General features: G+C 38.8%; 1 protein-coding gene across 1 annotated transcript in view; it reads right to left on the minus strand.

The window, feature by feature from the left end:
- Positions 1-16877, minus strand: part of GALNTL6 (polypeptide N-acetylgalactosaminyltransferase-like 6) — a 987982-nt gene that overhangs the window by 756255 nt on the left and 214850 nt on the right. The gene's annotated exons all lie outside the window — the stretch shown is intronic.

Here is a 16877-nt window from a genome sequence, read left to right on the forward strand (position 1 = left end):
TGAGACCCACAAATTCCACAGTGAAGCATTCTCATTCACTCTTTCACAGGAGGATCTTTACTAACTGCTGTGCTACATGGAGAGCAAGATTGAAAAGCTACTGCTCCCATGGAGATGATATTCTCAACAAACATATGCACATTGGAACTAATGATAAGTGAAAGAGAGTAAAAAAAAAAAAAACCACTCATACACACACAGACAGAGGGATGGGATAATGAATGACTGTGGAGAAGAATGATTGAAAATTAGGTGGGGGAAGTCCTTTCCCTGGAGGTAATGGACTTGAAAGACAAAGAGTTTAATCTAGAGAGAAGGGAGAGCTAGTTCAGAATCTGACATGCAGGGATCAGTTTATTCTGTTCTACCGAACAGAAAGACTATATAACAGTTTAGTCTGCTATAGAAGAAGATGATTAGAACATTCAACATGAGATAACACAGAATAGGGAGGGGGCAGATTATAGAGAAAAATGCAATATTTAGATTTCATTCTGAGAGTGGTAAAATATGCTGGGAGTATATAAAACACGGAAGACACTATCATTAGTTAAGAAGCGATTAGAGAAAACTGAGCAATAGAAGTATATTGAGGACGGTAATAATAGAGAGAGTGACCAGTAGACACTTTCAGAATGTCTCTGAGGTGGTGTTGCTGACACCTAATGTTAGATATTTAGGTAAGAGATAAATGAGAAGATATTTAGGTGAGAGATGAATGAGAAGATCCAAGACATCAGCCAACAGGACGGCAGTGAGGGAGAAAGTGTGAGTGAGAGAGGGAAAGGGCAGTGAGTGGACGTGTGGGGCGCGCGTGTATGTGTGAGGGACAGATATATTCCACAGGACTTTTGGGGGCTGGCGGACCAGTCTCCTCTAGCCGGGCAGCCTCTGTTACCTCTGAATTCTCTCCCAGGGTGGCCGGCTCTGCCACAGAGACCGCACCATCTTGAAGGTGAGAGAAGCTGTGACTGGGAGCCCAGACTCACCTCTACCAGGAACCCTACAGCCACACCGGCCAGGGACCAGCTGCCATGGCTGCGAACCCACGAACACCGGGACTCCAGTCTCCCTGGCCATGGGCGCCTAAAACGTTTGTCCATGGGGAGACCAAAGGGCGGCCGAATAGGCGGATGAGTCCTGCGCCTTCTCGCGGAGCCCATAAAAGAAACAGCTGAATCAAATAGCATCCACCCAGAATTGGCGAACTAAACACAGTTGGTGAGACAATCCGTGAATGGAAAAGTCAGAGGTCGCCTGGAGAGAGGTGGGATTGAGGATCTGGGCTAGAGGGAGAAATGTGCATAGACAGGGACGAGTCTCAGAGAGAGACTGCGCTGCATCAAATCCACGTCCCTTGGTGACAGTGTAGCGCTCAACTGTGGAAGAGGGTCCACAGGGCTGCTGGCAGCGGGGGACTCTAGATCTAAGCCACAGCCGTGGGAGGCTGCACCCAGAAAGGCAGCCTGAAGTTCTGCACCAGCCGTGCAGTGCTGGGGGCAGGGAGGAGAGAGATGCACGTGTCACAGGTGTCTGTCTTTATAACTTCCTTGCTTTTATTCACTGAACCCAGTGCATAGGATCTTTCAATTACACACACTCACCAAGGCTGTGGGGTAGATCCAAGAATACTATACCCAGCAAGGCTATCATTCAAATTGAAAGGGTAATCAGGAGCTTCACAGACAAAAAAAAAAAAAGGCTAAGGGAGTTTATTACCGCCAAACCAGCAATACAAGAAACGCTGAAGGGACTGCTGTAAAAGCAAGAAATAGGTAGTGAAGAAGGAACAAAGGCATAAAGAATAAAAATGGTGAAAAATAAGTAGCTATCAGTAATAACCTTAAATATAAATGGATTAAATGCTCCAATCAAAAGACATAGGGTAGATGAATGGATAAGAAAACATGACCCATGTATCTGCTATTTACGAGACCCATCTCAGAACAAAGGACTCACACAGACTGACAGTGAAGGGAGAACCGCTGATCTAGGGTCTTGGCTCCACGATGAAGTGGGAGAAAATGCGAATAATTCCAAGAGCAAAATCCTTAAGAACCATGACACAAGTGTAGAGATTAACCACTGATAAATTCAGAGACACTTCATCCTTTGTAATGAGAAGGAAGGCAAATATAAATTTGCAAGGATAGATCTTACGGAGACAGCCAACGACTTTTTATTCAATTGCTTCTCTTTTCTCTGTGAAGAATGAGGCAAATCAGGAGCTGAGAATGTAAGTACAGGTTAGGGAGAAGGAAATGCTTTGCATTTGTGAGGGTGTGCAATGAAGTTGAAGGGTCATTAGACAATTAGAAAGGCCCAGATGTTATGTTCTGTAAAATGATCAGTGTGGTTTTTAGCGGCAACGGGGTGACACTAACTACAAGTGATTCTAGAGAACTGAGGCCCTGCCACTCTTAGAGAGAATATAAGGGACCAGTTTACTTAACACTAAAATTCTGTAAAACCCTTGACCCATCCTGAGGCTGAGCTAAAGCTCCTCTATAGTGGAATAAATTCTGAGAAACATGTAATCTTCAAACCTGAAACCAGGAGGAAACAGACAATCTAAACAGATTACCAGAAAAATTAAATCAATAATCAAAGAACGCCCAACACACAAAAGTCTAGGACCAGACATTGTCACAGGTGAATTCTATCAAGCATTCAAGGAAGAATTAATACTAATATTTCTCAAACTCTTTAAAAAACTGGAGAAGAGGGAGAGCCTCCAAATTTATTGTATGAGGGCAATATTACTCCAATACCAAACCAAAGACACTACCAAAAAAGAAAAAAAAAAAGGAAATTACAGGCCAACATCCTTGATAGATTAAATATATTAAAGGAGATATTTATCTTGAGAAAGAGGGATTTTTCCCATGGCTAAGGTCAGAGGTCAGCTATGGATGTTGATGGTATCACTGGGAGATGAGGGGAATGGTACATACTGTTTGGTTTTATCCAAAAGTGTTAAATTAGTCACTGTGGCAAGAAGTGATTAATTTAAACCTTATTTAGTTTCCAACCATGTCCCAAAGCTGGAGAAGAAGGTGGCATTAATCCCACCCAGACTGCATAGTTGTGAGCAAATAGTTACATATCTACACGCTGTAAGTTCCCACTTGAGTTTAAGTCATAATAATTCTTTTACTTACCTCTCACTCAACTCTGAACATCTTGCCCATTCTAGGTCATAAAATTGCTTGTGGAATTTAAAAACATATTCAATAGCACCATTAAGGACACCTACTCTTGCCCCCAAAGTATAAAACAGGGAAGGTTAATGTACAGATTATCAAAATCATTTCCATTCCCAATGACCTAGAATACACTTTTGAAAACCAATTTTTCTCCAAGTTCTAAAGTAAGTGACCTGAAGCTAACATAGTCAGTTATTAACGATAATGGTTCAGGTCAGAGTTGGTTTGGATATGAAGGCTGAAGTTACCAGAAGCCAAATAATCACAATTTTACATGGTTGTCACTGATTTTATACAAGAAAGGGAAGAAAAAAAAATCTGATTGAGGCCAAATGCAATTATCATAAGATGTTCTTGAATGATTTGACTGCAATGCCTACACAATTTAATACAGCTAATATTTGAATGAAGAATTAGTGCTCAGCATTTGCTATTACCAAGGATGCAGGAATAGATTCGAATCAAGAATATGTGTATCAAAGAGGAATTAGTTCATTTGGAGAGAATAAATCCTGATCCAATGGAGAAAGTGAAATAAAGGGAAAGGATTTTGGTACTGGACCACTTATTCAACATAAATGTGTAATGTAATGTTATTTCAGGCAAAAAACAAATGGGGGCTCGTATTTGGGTGTGTAATAGAGGTATTACATATAAAATGAAGGAGATCAATTTCTCATAAGATCATTATTGTGTGCAATTCTCAGCCACATATTTAAAATTTTGTTTTGTTATACTGGAGGGAGTACAAATAAGAAAAATAAAAATAATATCAAGGTTAGAAAACTGACCTATAAGTTAACAAACCTGCACTGTGCCTCCCAGAAGGGATTCTGCACAGCTATAAGAACTGTCTGTAGTACTCTAAAAAACACACTCCACTGGGGCAAGGGTCCTGATGTAAGGGGCCGTTTGGGGTCAGTGAACAAATTGTCTATAACCAGCAGGGAGAGTTTCTTGTTTAATTGGAACCAAGGGGTTTGCAAATTGTCTTATTCAGTCGAATACGTTTAGAAAACAAAACACAAAAAGAAAATGTGTGGTTATAAGGAAAGTCTAGAAATAACTCTGTTTTAGGGAAAACATCTATGATATTTCATAAACATTTCAATATAGACATCTTTAAATTAGAAAGAAAAAGAAATCAGCCCTATTTTGGCTAACATGGTTCCCTTTAATTTCATACGCATGATGAAACGTGCCGTATTGAAACAGTAAATAACAGATTAGACCGAGGCACACCTTTCCCTCAGACACTTGGAGAGCTTATTCGGGAACATGAAGGGAAGTGCTGAGTTTGTCCTCTACTTCATAGACATTCAGCTGCCTCACCCTTCCCCTGCAGAGCACCCCAGGGGGAAGGTGCTAAAATGCATAAAAGGACCTCACAGCAGTGTGAAGCAGAATGAAATGCTGGCTGCTGGAGAACTTCTTAAACTTATTCTGGTGCCAACAACTATTAGGCAGGGGTTTGGTATTACACAGCTCCTGGTAATCGAAAGCACTTTACAGGGCACCCTGCCAGGATCCATACAGACACAGGGAAAAATAACTTTTATTCAACTTATTAAATTTCACTTTGCTTTTCCCTGGGAGCAAAGGAAGCGGAAAGGAGATAGAGTGATGGATTATGATCCCAGGCAGGGAGGGGTTGGTCCTGGTCTCTGTGATAGCCAGCGTAGCCAGGAGAGGCAGACGCCCAGAACACTCTCTGTATACATCGCCACTGCCTCGTGAAATACAGGGCAAAAGGCCAAGTGATTTCAGTCATATGAAAAATGTGGCCATCTCCTGGAAATTCATTTTTAAAATGTGTGGCATGCTTTGTTGAAATGTATTTTGGAATGCTGACTTTGGATGTAGCCACAATAGGCTACTTGTTGCTTTGAAAATTTACTGATTGCCTTTAATTCATAGCCAACCTTCTTTCATAATATTTCTTTACTTTTTAGAGATAGGACTTTCTACCAAGAGAGAAGATTATATGTGTGTTCTGGGGACCTGTTGAGATGCAGGCAAGGCAGTAAGAAACAGTAGTCACATAAAAATATGAATGTGGGCCGGCCACCATAACTCAGTGGTTGAGCATAGACCACTGAGGTCATGGTTCGATTCCTAGTAGGGTGGGGCACATGCCCGGGTTTTGGCCTTGATCCCCAATGAGGGTGCCGTGCAGGAAACAACCAATCAATAATTCTCATCACTGATGTTTCTATCCCCCCTTCCCTTCCTCTCTGAAATTAATAAAAATATATTTAAAATAAAAAAGATGAATGTGATCATCACCTATCCTATATAATAAAGAGCTAATATACTAATTAGACTGAACAGGAGAGCAACCATCCAGCTGCCCATCCAAACGACATTCCGGACGAAGCCGGGGCTGCGAGGCCAGAGCCCCTTGCACAAATTTTGTGCATTGGGCCTCTGTTTTATAATAAAAGGATCCTGGTTGGTGAGTCCATTTTTGTTTTGTTTTAGTTTGTTTTGTCGTTTAGAGGATAGCTTTCAAGAGAGACAGATATGAGTTTGGTTCATGTTTTGGATTCTTATGGGTGGGTGACATTAAGGAAATTGTTCAATTTTTTTCATAGTGTTCTCACCTGTAAAATGGGGATGTAAATATCAGCTTCAAATTTTGAGAATGAGTATAAAACAACCAGGCATAAAGTACTTAGAGTGCAATGCTTGACACATGCTTAGTCCTCAAGAAATGCTAACCATAATTTATGCTATTATTATTAATAATGATATTTACATTTAAAATAGTCCAAGGTAATATGCCCCTGGAACCAGGAAGTTTGTCTATTCCAGTGCTCCTTGTGGTCTAAAATAAATCATGCTCTCTTCTAAAGAAATCTAACTTAAATCTATACAGTAGATTTTTTTAGAGCAGTTCATTTTAAGTAACAGAAAAAACAACACATGAATGTTACACACAAGTGGAAAATTAGATTCCAATGTATTAAAAATTAAATAATTAGCCGAAACCGGTTTGGCTCAGCGGATAGAGCGTTGAACTTCCTGTGAAGTTTCCAATTCTTTTTATCAAGGTTTCAGGCTGCCAAGCAGATTTTCCAGATCATATGATCAAAAATAACCACTCTCTTTTATTGGACAAGTAAAGGATGTTGACCAGAAGAACAGAACTGAACTGCATCATCTTTGTAATAGGGTTCACTCAGCAGTCAGCCTCAATGCAACATACAAGATGGGGAAACTTCCAAGTGGAGCCCCAGGTCCCCTTATGAACCAATCATCTCCTCTGCCCACGGAGGAGAACGGACTCTGTATCCATTTTTTTAAAATAAAATGTTAAAGATATTATTTACTTATATTGAAAGGAGGGAAAATGCAGAGATACAGAGACACACACACAGAGAGAGAGACAGAGAGAGGAATTCTGATAACTTTTTAAAGTATTAAAAATAGCCTTTCAAAAAAGAAACAACAATTTTTCAAGTTGTATGAATTTTTGAAATAACTGAAAAATAGTTCTTGGTTTCAGTGAATCATGGGTGCCAGCATATTCACATACAAGTGCATTTCCCTCAGGGCTAACTTGGGAACCCCCCTCACCCCCCATCCCACACACACACATATTTGTACCCAAATGCTTCTAATGGAGGCTAAGCATAGCAATTTGCATTTGTCATTTTCCTTAGAGCCCAAGTGATGTGGTGTTATTTTTTTATTTACATAACAGAGTAAGTTATGCAAAATTAACCTGAAGACCTTGAAATCTTTGCAAAATAAGTCTATTCCCTTGTATATACCAACAACTGATCCAACAGCTTGCAGAAAAATGTTTCTACAAAGTCAAAGTCTAGTATTCTAGAAAGAATACACAGTGTGTGATACCTGATGTTTCAAATGCAGGCCTGAAATGGTATTGGGTGCCTTTGGAGGGCCTCATATCCTTAGGAAACTACCTCAACCCTGTAATTAAATGTGTATGAAGTTCTCTGAAAGACAATGAGATATACACGTTCTGATTCCAAAAATACCACATACCTTTTGTTTCTTTTAAATGTCTTCTGTCTTTCTAAAAAGTATAATTTTCAATTCTTTATCCAGGTTCAGATAAATAGAGCATCAGTGATAAATGGGGATAAACATGGTAGAAATTTTTCAGGAAATCCAGAACCTCTCTCTGAGGCATATCCCCACTCCCAGAAGCCAGCTGGAAAGGTGGGCTCTTTGGCTGGTACTACAACTGCTCCCTCTTAGTCTGTGAATCAAGGGGAATAGCCAGATTCTCACAAGAGAGCAATTAGTAAATGAGCAGGAGCGAACCTACTCCTCTATCCAAAGGATTCCTTCTCCAAGGACAGCTGACTTCTCCTCTGCGGAACCCAGAAATCAGTTTACTTGCACACGTTTATCTAGACAGAGACAACTGTTGACAAGATTCCACATTCTTTTTAAGAAAATTAAGTCTTTATTGTTGAAAGTATTACATATGTCCCTTTCTTTCCCCAGTTGATTCCTTCTAGCCTGCCCCTGTCCCCTGCCCCAGGCCTTCACCTGCCTATTTTCTGTGTCCATGGGTTATGCATATATAACCCAAGTTCTTTGGTTGATCTCTTCTGACCATGGACCAGATTCCAGGTTCTTGATAGTCTCTCAGTGGTAAGCCAATATGCACTAACACCTGAACCCTCTCCCTGAAGTCTCAGATATGGTAGAAATATGTACACATCTCAATAGAATACATGTGTTATTTTGGTGTTTAAATGTTTCCTTTTCCAGACTTACAAAATAGGATCAAGGCATGCAGAAGGGATAAAGTGGCCCTAAGCAATCTGAGGAGATGCAGGGATGAATGATTTCCATTTGATCATCCTATATAATATAGAGCTAACATGCTAATTAAGCCAGATGGTTTAATGACCTTCCGGAATGACCAGTGGGCGGGGACGGGGCTATGGGGCTTCAGGGCAGCCAGGGCTGCAAGGGCCAAGGCAGCTGGGGCTGCAAGGACTGAGCCCTTTGCACGAATTTCATGCATAGGGCCTCTAGTTAAACTATAAAAAGCAACTACTGGATCAGAGAAAAACTAAATGATAACTACAAAACTCTCCCAAAATAAATGAAAGAAACATTGAATAACAGGAGACAAGTATTTTTTTGCTAAGTGAGAAACATGTCTAAGTATATTAAAGGTCAGAGTTAGAAAGAAAAGTTTACTGGATTCTAGAAGTCAACCATTGCTTTGATGAAAGATTTGTAAATATATATAATTTATTTATTTTCTTCAGCTTTTAAATATTCTTAGAATATTTCTTGGGCTGTTTGTATATACATTTTCACTTTATTTTTGAAATGCATACTTTGTGATTATGTTAATGTTTACTTTGCCTATAGGTACATTTATTTGTCATAAAGCTTTAAAGAATTTCAAAAGTAAAATGTAAAGGTCTTGCCTCTGCTGCCAGGGTACCTAGCTCCATGAAAAATGGCCCAAGCTCCTCATTCGTGAGCACAAGGAGAGACAGACAGACAGACAGACAGACACACACACACACACACACACACACCACAGACCATTAGCTCTATTCTGATTGAATTATAATAAACCCTTTAGTTAGCAGCTATAGAATTTCCCCCCGCCCAATAGTTGAGAGACTATTTTGGTATTAATAGAATACTTGACTTGCAGTGGATAAATGTGAAGGTACTTTAATACCCTTTGTTTTTCTGCCAAGAACATGTGTTCCTGTCTTTTCCAGCAGTCCACTCAGAAAATAATTAATTCCAAGCTGCTTTGAGCTATTCATGCCAACACCACAGGCACTAAATGAAGCAGCTTTCAAGAGAATGGCTACCTCTAGCCTCACCTTAATGATTTTCCTTTTAAATCAATGTTCATACGTTTTAGATGTCTGTGTGTAGTGCATTTGTTAAGTAGACTGTAATGACTGGAGATAGCATCTGCTTGGTCTGTTAAAATACAGCATCTTGGATTTCAAAAAGATCTCCGAAAAGCTTTCAACATAAAGTCAGCTGAAAATTGACAGATTCATGTCCCGAAGATTTGGCTTCCAGATTCTCATTCCAGATGTAAACTTATTTACATTGCTCATGAAATGGAAATTAAATTTGATTTGATATATTTAAAAAATTTGTCATAGTTTTGTTTATTTGTTTCTCTACCTGTCACTGCATTGAGAATCAGGAGTCTTCAATATTGTTTCGTAAATTTAGTGAAGTTTCTTTCATTGTGCTTTCTGGTTCCCATTTCCGTTTTCCTAACATTCAAACAGCAACAACAGCTTGATATAAGCGTTGCTTTTCAAGGAAAAAGGTAGGTATAATTAGGTTTAAAGACAAAGAAGCAAGTGAAATGGAGTATGTTAGAGTATGCACATGTGCGCATATGTATATGTTAGCAGAGGCAATTATGTGACTAAATGTTGAGAAAAAAGATTTTCTGAATACCAAAAGCTTGCCTTTAAATATTAGCAGTTAAAACCCTGCAGGAATCCAGGTGGGATAAATTCTAAGTACAAAGTAACACAGAAGCTAGCCTTGACTATCCTGGGTGAAAGTGATCACAAAGAGATGGCAGTGAGAGTGTGTCATTTTGATTCTTCAAAAGTCCTCACCAAGCATGCATGAGACAAACTACCCTATTTTGTCTCACTCATCATTGCTGCTATGTACTTTTTGTGTTGTCTCTAGTGACCCAGAGCATGCACTGTATGTGCTTTTGTCCTGACACTTGGATCCCTCAGGCTGGCCTGTCTCTCTCTCTCTCTCTCTCTCTCTCCACTTTTGTTCCCCTCTGGCTGGGGTGGACAGCACATCTAAAATTTAAGGTTACTATTAAGGATGTTGAGGTGTGCATTAGCCTTTAAGTATGTGCCCAAGCCCATGTGTAGAGAAGCTCCCAGTGTCCCTGAATTCCTCTCAGAAAATTGAGGCTCATATCATCTTATATCTCTGCTCTGGAGCTCTAAACATTCTAAAATCTTGAATGCTCACTTTCCAGTACCTGGGACCTGAGGTCAGGGTTCAGGGCCCACTAAAGTAGTGCCCCTCAAAATATATATGGTAGCTCAGTGTATAATGTTTTGTTTTTAATGCCTGAGCTATCACAATGGATATATATAAAAGAAAAATGAGTAATAGAAAAGTAATGGCCAATTTACATCTCCTGGATACCTACAGAAGAGTCAGGCTTTGCCTCGTAACCTGTCCACAACGCTGACAAGGAAGATGCTGGACTTCTGTGCCCATGGCTCCTGAAGTCTCACCAGTGTTTGAGAGGTTGACTTCCATCAGCATCCCTCTGCCTGAGGCCTTTCTCTGCTCTGACAGTGCCCCTGTTGGATAACTAACATTCCCTTCGCCTTGCGCAGTGGTCTCACTCAAAGGTAGCTGATAGTTGATGCACCATAAATATTCCCTCCCTTATGTTTCAGGAGGAAACAAGGATGGTGCATTGTTACAAGTTCCCATAATTCCTAAGCAAGAAGAAGTCCATTAAATGTCTAATTGACCTGCCTGATAACTACACTTTACAGACTACCTTTCTTTGCCTGTCTTACTTCTTCACTGCTCTCCCACTATTTCCTGGGTTCCTTTTCCAAATAAATATGTGTACTTGAATTTTCACCGGAGGTACTGATTCTGAGGAAACAAACCTAAGATATTAATACTAATGGTAAACCTTCTATCCAGAAGCATGAATCAAAGCAAGAGTGGGCAGAATCTCTACATTTGCCTGAGAGTTTATTCAATAGAGCATGCATTTTTAATTGGAAATTCCTATGCTATCTTGACTTGAAAGAGGACATCATCCACTATTGAAAGGAAACGTGCTCTCGAGAGCCTAAGTAACAACATTGAATCTTTCCACCCATGTGTTATATAGCTGGTAATGCTTCCGTGCACCCCTCTATGATTGTACGGATTGTCACTGACCAGTTTAGCTTTATATTCAATAATTTCAGTAAGAATATCCAAGGGGGATAAATAAAAAAGGGAAGTGTAAAGGACTGACAATTGCTATTTTGTATAAAGTAAAAAAGGAAAACCTAATAGCATCTGAGCAGGAGTTTCATGTAGATAATAAATGGGCAAAACCTCCTTCCTCACTAATCTCCCTCCAGTCGAAAATATGCAGGGAAAGAAACTAACAAAGAGAAAAAAAGTTAACTGAAGTTAAATTCTTATTGATTCCTTGTTAAAAATAAAATCATGTTTTATCAAGTCTCAGCATTTTCAAAACAAAATTAGGCCTACCAAGAAATGTATACATTATGATTATATAGGAAATAACCTAAAAGTACTCCCGCATTTGCAGAAAGATAGAAAAGATGAGTTCTCCAAAATCATCTTTGCCAAACCCTCTATTTTCTTGTCCACAAGGAACAATCCAATCCCGTCTCTTTAAGATACAAATTATGCTTCTGCGAGAGCTGGTACAATATCAATGGAAACAACTCTATCAGTTTTCCCATTAGAAACTATAATTCTAGGCTTTATAGCTTGGCTCCTTCAAAGTAAAGTATGGTGGGCAGAAACTAAGCATACAAATTGTCAGCCAAAATACATTAAACTGGGTGAGCTGTCCTTTTTTTATGAAAGGCAAATTGGAACATTCTGCCCTGCAGGCAGTTAATGCTTGGCAGGGTCTAGAAGAATGCCTCCTGGTATTGTGACCAAAAAAAAAAAGTTTAAGTGGCAAATTTTGAAACAGATTGGTTATTATTTCAAAATGTACAAATTTTGAGCAGTTACAGTTAAGGAGGATTTTAGTTCATGAAAAAATATTTTAACACCATGTGACATAATACACATAAATCCACTTAGTCCAAGCTTATGGAAAAATGTCCACCTGATGGTGTCCTTGTAATTGAAGCATTGGGAGGAGTCATTAACGCTGCTAGTGCCTATGGCCACTGTCTCCTGTGGTAGTGGAGGGAAAATTGTTTAGATTAGCAGACATCTCATATCTAAAAGGTCTGCTTAGGATTTTGCTTCCGTGATACAGGAATAGAATGAATCTTCCAGCATGAAAGACTTATGGACACACCAGCCAGTGGAGGCTTTTGTCCCTTGGCTTTCCTACCTCTACAAAGCTCATTAAAAGAGTTCATGGAGGTTGATCTCTTCTTTTTTGTTTCTTGTTTCTTTTCTCACTCTAGTACAGTAAAGGGATATTATAGTAACAGGGTAAGGTAGTATAGTCTAAGGTAGTAGTCGGTAGACCCAAGAATACGCCTCAGCTGATGACTTGGTCTTTTCAAAATGACATTAAAACTTGCCAGTCCTTCATTCATTCTAGAATACTTTTTTTTTTGTATACCAGGCGCTGTGGAAATCAGAGAAAGAGGAACAAAGTTCCTATCTTTGTGGACTTGATATGCACTTGCAGTTTTATTAGCAACACTTCTGTTGAGCTGTCAGACAGTTTCAGGGACCCGAGGAGCAATTTTAGAAAATGTGAATTGGTAAAATCAAGCTCACCCCTGCCTCACTTTAAATTCTTATTTTAATACTATATTTGTAATATGAATTTTTAAAAATGAACATTTCACCCTTTTTAAATAAAATTATATATTTTAGTAACTGCGGCTAACTTTTTTTAAGTTGACTACGAGTTCTTTGTGAGTTGACATTTGTTGATGAGTGTAATATTTCCTCGTCTATAAAACTACTCTAACTTTGTATTCCCTTTCATATCAGATTTGGGAACTTCATGATAAATTTATTTCTCCACCAGCTAATAATGATGTTGGCTGCTAAAAATCAATAAACATGAGAAGTAACGACCTCTAACAATTTACTTTTATTAGATTCGTGGAGAGTTTTGATATCTTCTACTCTGCAACTCAGTCTCCAAATTTATCTTATTTTACTTTTCCTAATCACTACCTTGTTGTTGCTGCTGTTATTTTATTTTTCAGGTGAAAAAAGGAGAGGGAAGCAAGGTAAAATTCAACTAATGCATCATTTTGACACTCCCGTTGTTTGGTCAGTGGTGTGCAGTCTGCTATTTCGGATATAATAAATGTTTACAGTACTTCTAGTTTAATGAATGCCCTAGGCTCTAGGACTTGTCTGTGTACTTCCTTGGCATATATCTTTAGTGAGAAAGAGATGGTGTTGTCTTTTTAACCTAATAGAAAGTAAAGCTGAATGGAAAAATTAGATTCTAGAGCAGCTGCCTCAGTGCAGTTTTCCCAGGGAATCAATACAGAGCTGCAGGAGCCTGTCCAGGCAAGAGTGGCAGCTGTGGAGTTGGAGTCAGTCAATTATATCCAAGGTAAATGGCCGAAGGATTTGAAGGAAAGCAGGCTTCATTTTGAGTCAGTGAGGGTCATTGTTTCCATAACCAAGAATTTTCCCCTTTCATTTGCAAAAACTACATAGAAAATTTCTCCAAGAAAGTCCAACAATGTAGCGCCTCACCCTCTGCCCGTACATTTCATTGCTTTTAGATACCTTGATTTACTTTATAGCCTCTTTTTAAAATAGAGGGTTCGAGGTAAAACGATCAATGTGACATGCTTTTTAAAAATACATGAAAAGAGAACTAAAATCTATAAAGTATCTCTGTGTAAAACAGATTCATTATTGTAAATAACTGTAGGTAAGCTTTCCCCTGAAACCATTCCTTCCCCTGCTCTGTATACAATGTGGAAGGTTGTGATCTACTGAGGCAGATTTCATGCAAAGAAAATATGTTTAATGTCTGTAAGTAAAATAAGAGTTGTAAAATGAGTTGGCTTCCCTACATCAAGTAAACATGGAAATGAAATTTGAGTGCAAAACTCAGTGACTCCATATTTAGATATTCAGCCTGGGCTCCTCAGTGCCTTGAAGGCTGAATGCTGACAGTGCTGTCAAAGCACCTCACAAAATCCAATATTCATTCTCCCTATTAAACCCTTAAAGATCCGAAGATGTTTTCTCACCTTAGCCGGTTTGGCTCAGTGGATAGAGGGTAGGGCTGTGGTCTAAAGGGTCCCGATTTCGATTCCGGTCAAAGACACAGGCCTGGGTTGCAGGTCCCATCCTCAGTAGGGAGCATGCAGGAGGCAGCTGATCCAGGATTCTCTCTCATCATTGATGTTTCTCTCTCTTTCTCCCTCTCCCTTCCTCCCTGAAATCAATAAAAATATACTTAAAAAATAAAGTTAATATTTTCTCAACTTTAAAAATATATCTTAAACCGAAAGCAAATCTCATGACTAAAATGGAAAGTTATTTTTATATCACGGGATAAGGATGGCTCATTTTAGCTATTATTCTATATTGTTCAGAAACAGTTCAGTGAAACGCAAACACTGACCAAATCCCACCTTGTTATAACATCCTCTTCTCAAGTTCCCAGGATTCCTACTAACTGGTCATTTGAAGTTCCTACTCCACCCCTCCATTGTTATTATTATTATTATCACTAGTGGCCTGGTGCATGAAATTTGTGCACCGGAAGGGGGCGGGGGATGTCCCTCAGCCTGGCCTGCATCTTGTCCAATTTGGGAGCCCTTGGGGGATGTCCGACTGCTGGTTTTGGCCTATCCCTGTGGGCCAAACTGGCAATCAGATATCCCTCTCACAATCCAGGATCGCTGGCTCCTAACTGCTCATCTGACTGCCTGCCTGATCGCCCCCAACTGCCAACCCCACCAGCCTGATCACTCCCAACTGCCCCTCCCCTCCTTGCCTGACTGACCCTAACCATCTCTATCTTGGCCCCGCCACCATGGCTTTGTCCAGAGGATGTCTGGAAGGTCTCCTGGTCTAATTAGCATATTACCCTTTTATTACTATAGATTATTATTTCTCCTGCAAAGGTTCAGTCTTATTTGTGCTTTGTCCCTTTTCTACATGTACATGCTACAGGAAGATGGTATTCAGCCTCAAACATAGTCTCATGTATATGCTAATAGCTCCCAAACTAATAACTTCAGTCTTCACCTACCCTTGAGTTCCATACCTTTTTTCCAAATGTAAATTATTATTTTTATTTAGAAGTCTAAAGGGAAATCAAAATTGCTGTAAATTAACATACAATGATTATTTTGATCCTATCACCTCAGCAGACAATCAAAATGATCAAAATAAAGACATAGAAACAACCTCCAAGGAAACCAATTCTAGTTTGCTTATATTTTCAACTAAGGAAATGGACACCTTTTTCTGCCCTAAATAGAGGAAAATTTTGACTCCAGTCTAGCTCATCATCACTCTCTCACCTCCAATATCTAATCCATCAACAATTATGACCCCTAAATTTAACTAATTCTATTTTCAAATTCCACTTATATAACCTACATTAAACTACTTATATCTCTCATTTGGATTCTACAATAGCTACTAAAATGGTCTTGTTTATATTCTTGCTTCTTATAATCCATTTTCCTCACAGTGGACAGAATTGTTATATTTACATTATATAATGTACATAAGGGTCCTTCATCCTTTCTTTTTTTATGAATTACTTACTGTATTAGAATAAAACCTAAACTCCACTAAATCTTATAAAGCTATGGATGCTGAGACCAAAAATTACTCAGCTCCAGCCCTGGCCAGTGTTGTCCAGTGGATAGAGGTCAGCCTATCCATGGGAGGGTGGCAGGTTTGATTCCAGTCAAGGGCACACACCTTGATTGCAGGTGTGATCCCTGCCCAAGTTGGGGTACATGTGGGAGGCAACCAATCAGCGTGTCTCTCACATTGATATTCCTCTTTCCTCCCTTCCAATCTCTCTAAAAATGAATGGAAAAAATATCCTAGAGTGAGGATAACAACAACAAAAATTACTCAGCTCTAGTTTTACTTACTGCCCTTCTATTGAAAAAAGAATTCTGAGTCTTTTTATGACTTCTGTATGAATCTAGACCTTTCTTTATATCGGAGCTTAAATATTTTAGAAAAGAGGATATAAAGAAAATCAAGGTATATGCAAGCAATGAAATATACTATGGCTATAAAAACACTTTAAATATGTTTAATGTTAATAAAATATATACTAAACTAAATAAGTAAACAATTAAAACACTACATTCAAGAGCATATTAATATTATATTAATATTATATATATTGGTTTTATTAATACATATATATGAAATATCCAGAAATTATACCAAAATGTTGAGTGTTTATTTTTGTTTGCTTTGTGTTTGTTTTTTCATTTGGAGGAGATAATAAGAAAAATTAATTCCTTTTTATATTTTATAATTTTTCAAATTTCCTTCAATAAGTATGCATATTCAGAATATTATTTATCTTAAAGTTTATATCCTATATTGCATCACAATTAAAATTTAATATAAATTTCCTAGTAATCTGTGTTTGACTTATTAATAGCCTATCAATATGAGGCTTTTTCCTGTTGAGAAAAATGTCAAATATCAATGAATTTGCCTAAGTAATCAGCAGGGTTTTTTTTGTTTTGTTTTGTTTTTATTAGTTAAGGTATTACAAATGTGTCCTCATCCCCCCCCATTAACCCCTCACACACACACACACACACACACTCATGCTCCCATCCCCCGGTTGTCCATGTCCTCGGTTGATCTTCCCCTTACCCCCACCCTCCCCTACTTCCTTTCTGGGGATTGATAGCCTGATTGCTGTTTCTCAGTCTTTGGGTCTGTCCCTTTTCATCAGTCTATGTTGTTCTCTATAATCCACAAATGAGTGAGATCTCA

Source organism: Myotis davidii, unplaced genomic scaffold, assembly GCF_000327345.1.
Source record: "Myotis davidii unplaced genomic scaffold, ASM32734v1 scaffold404, whole genome shotgun sequence".
Classification (NCBI taxonomy): domain Eukaryota; kingdom Metazoa; phylum Chordata; class Mammalia; order Chiroptera; family Vespertilionidae; genus Myotis; species Myotis davidii.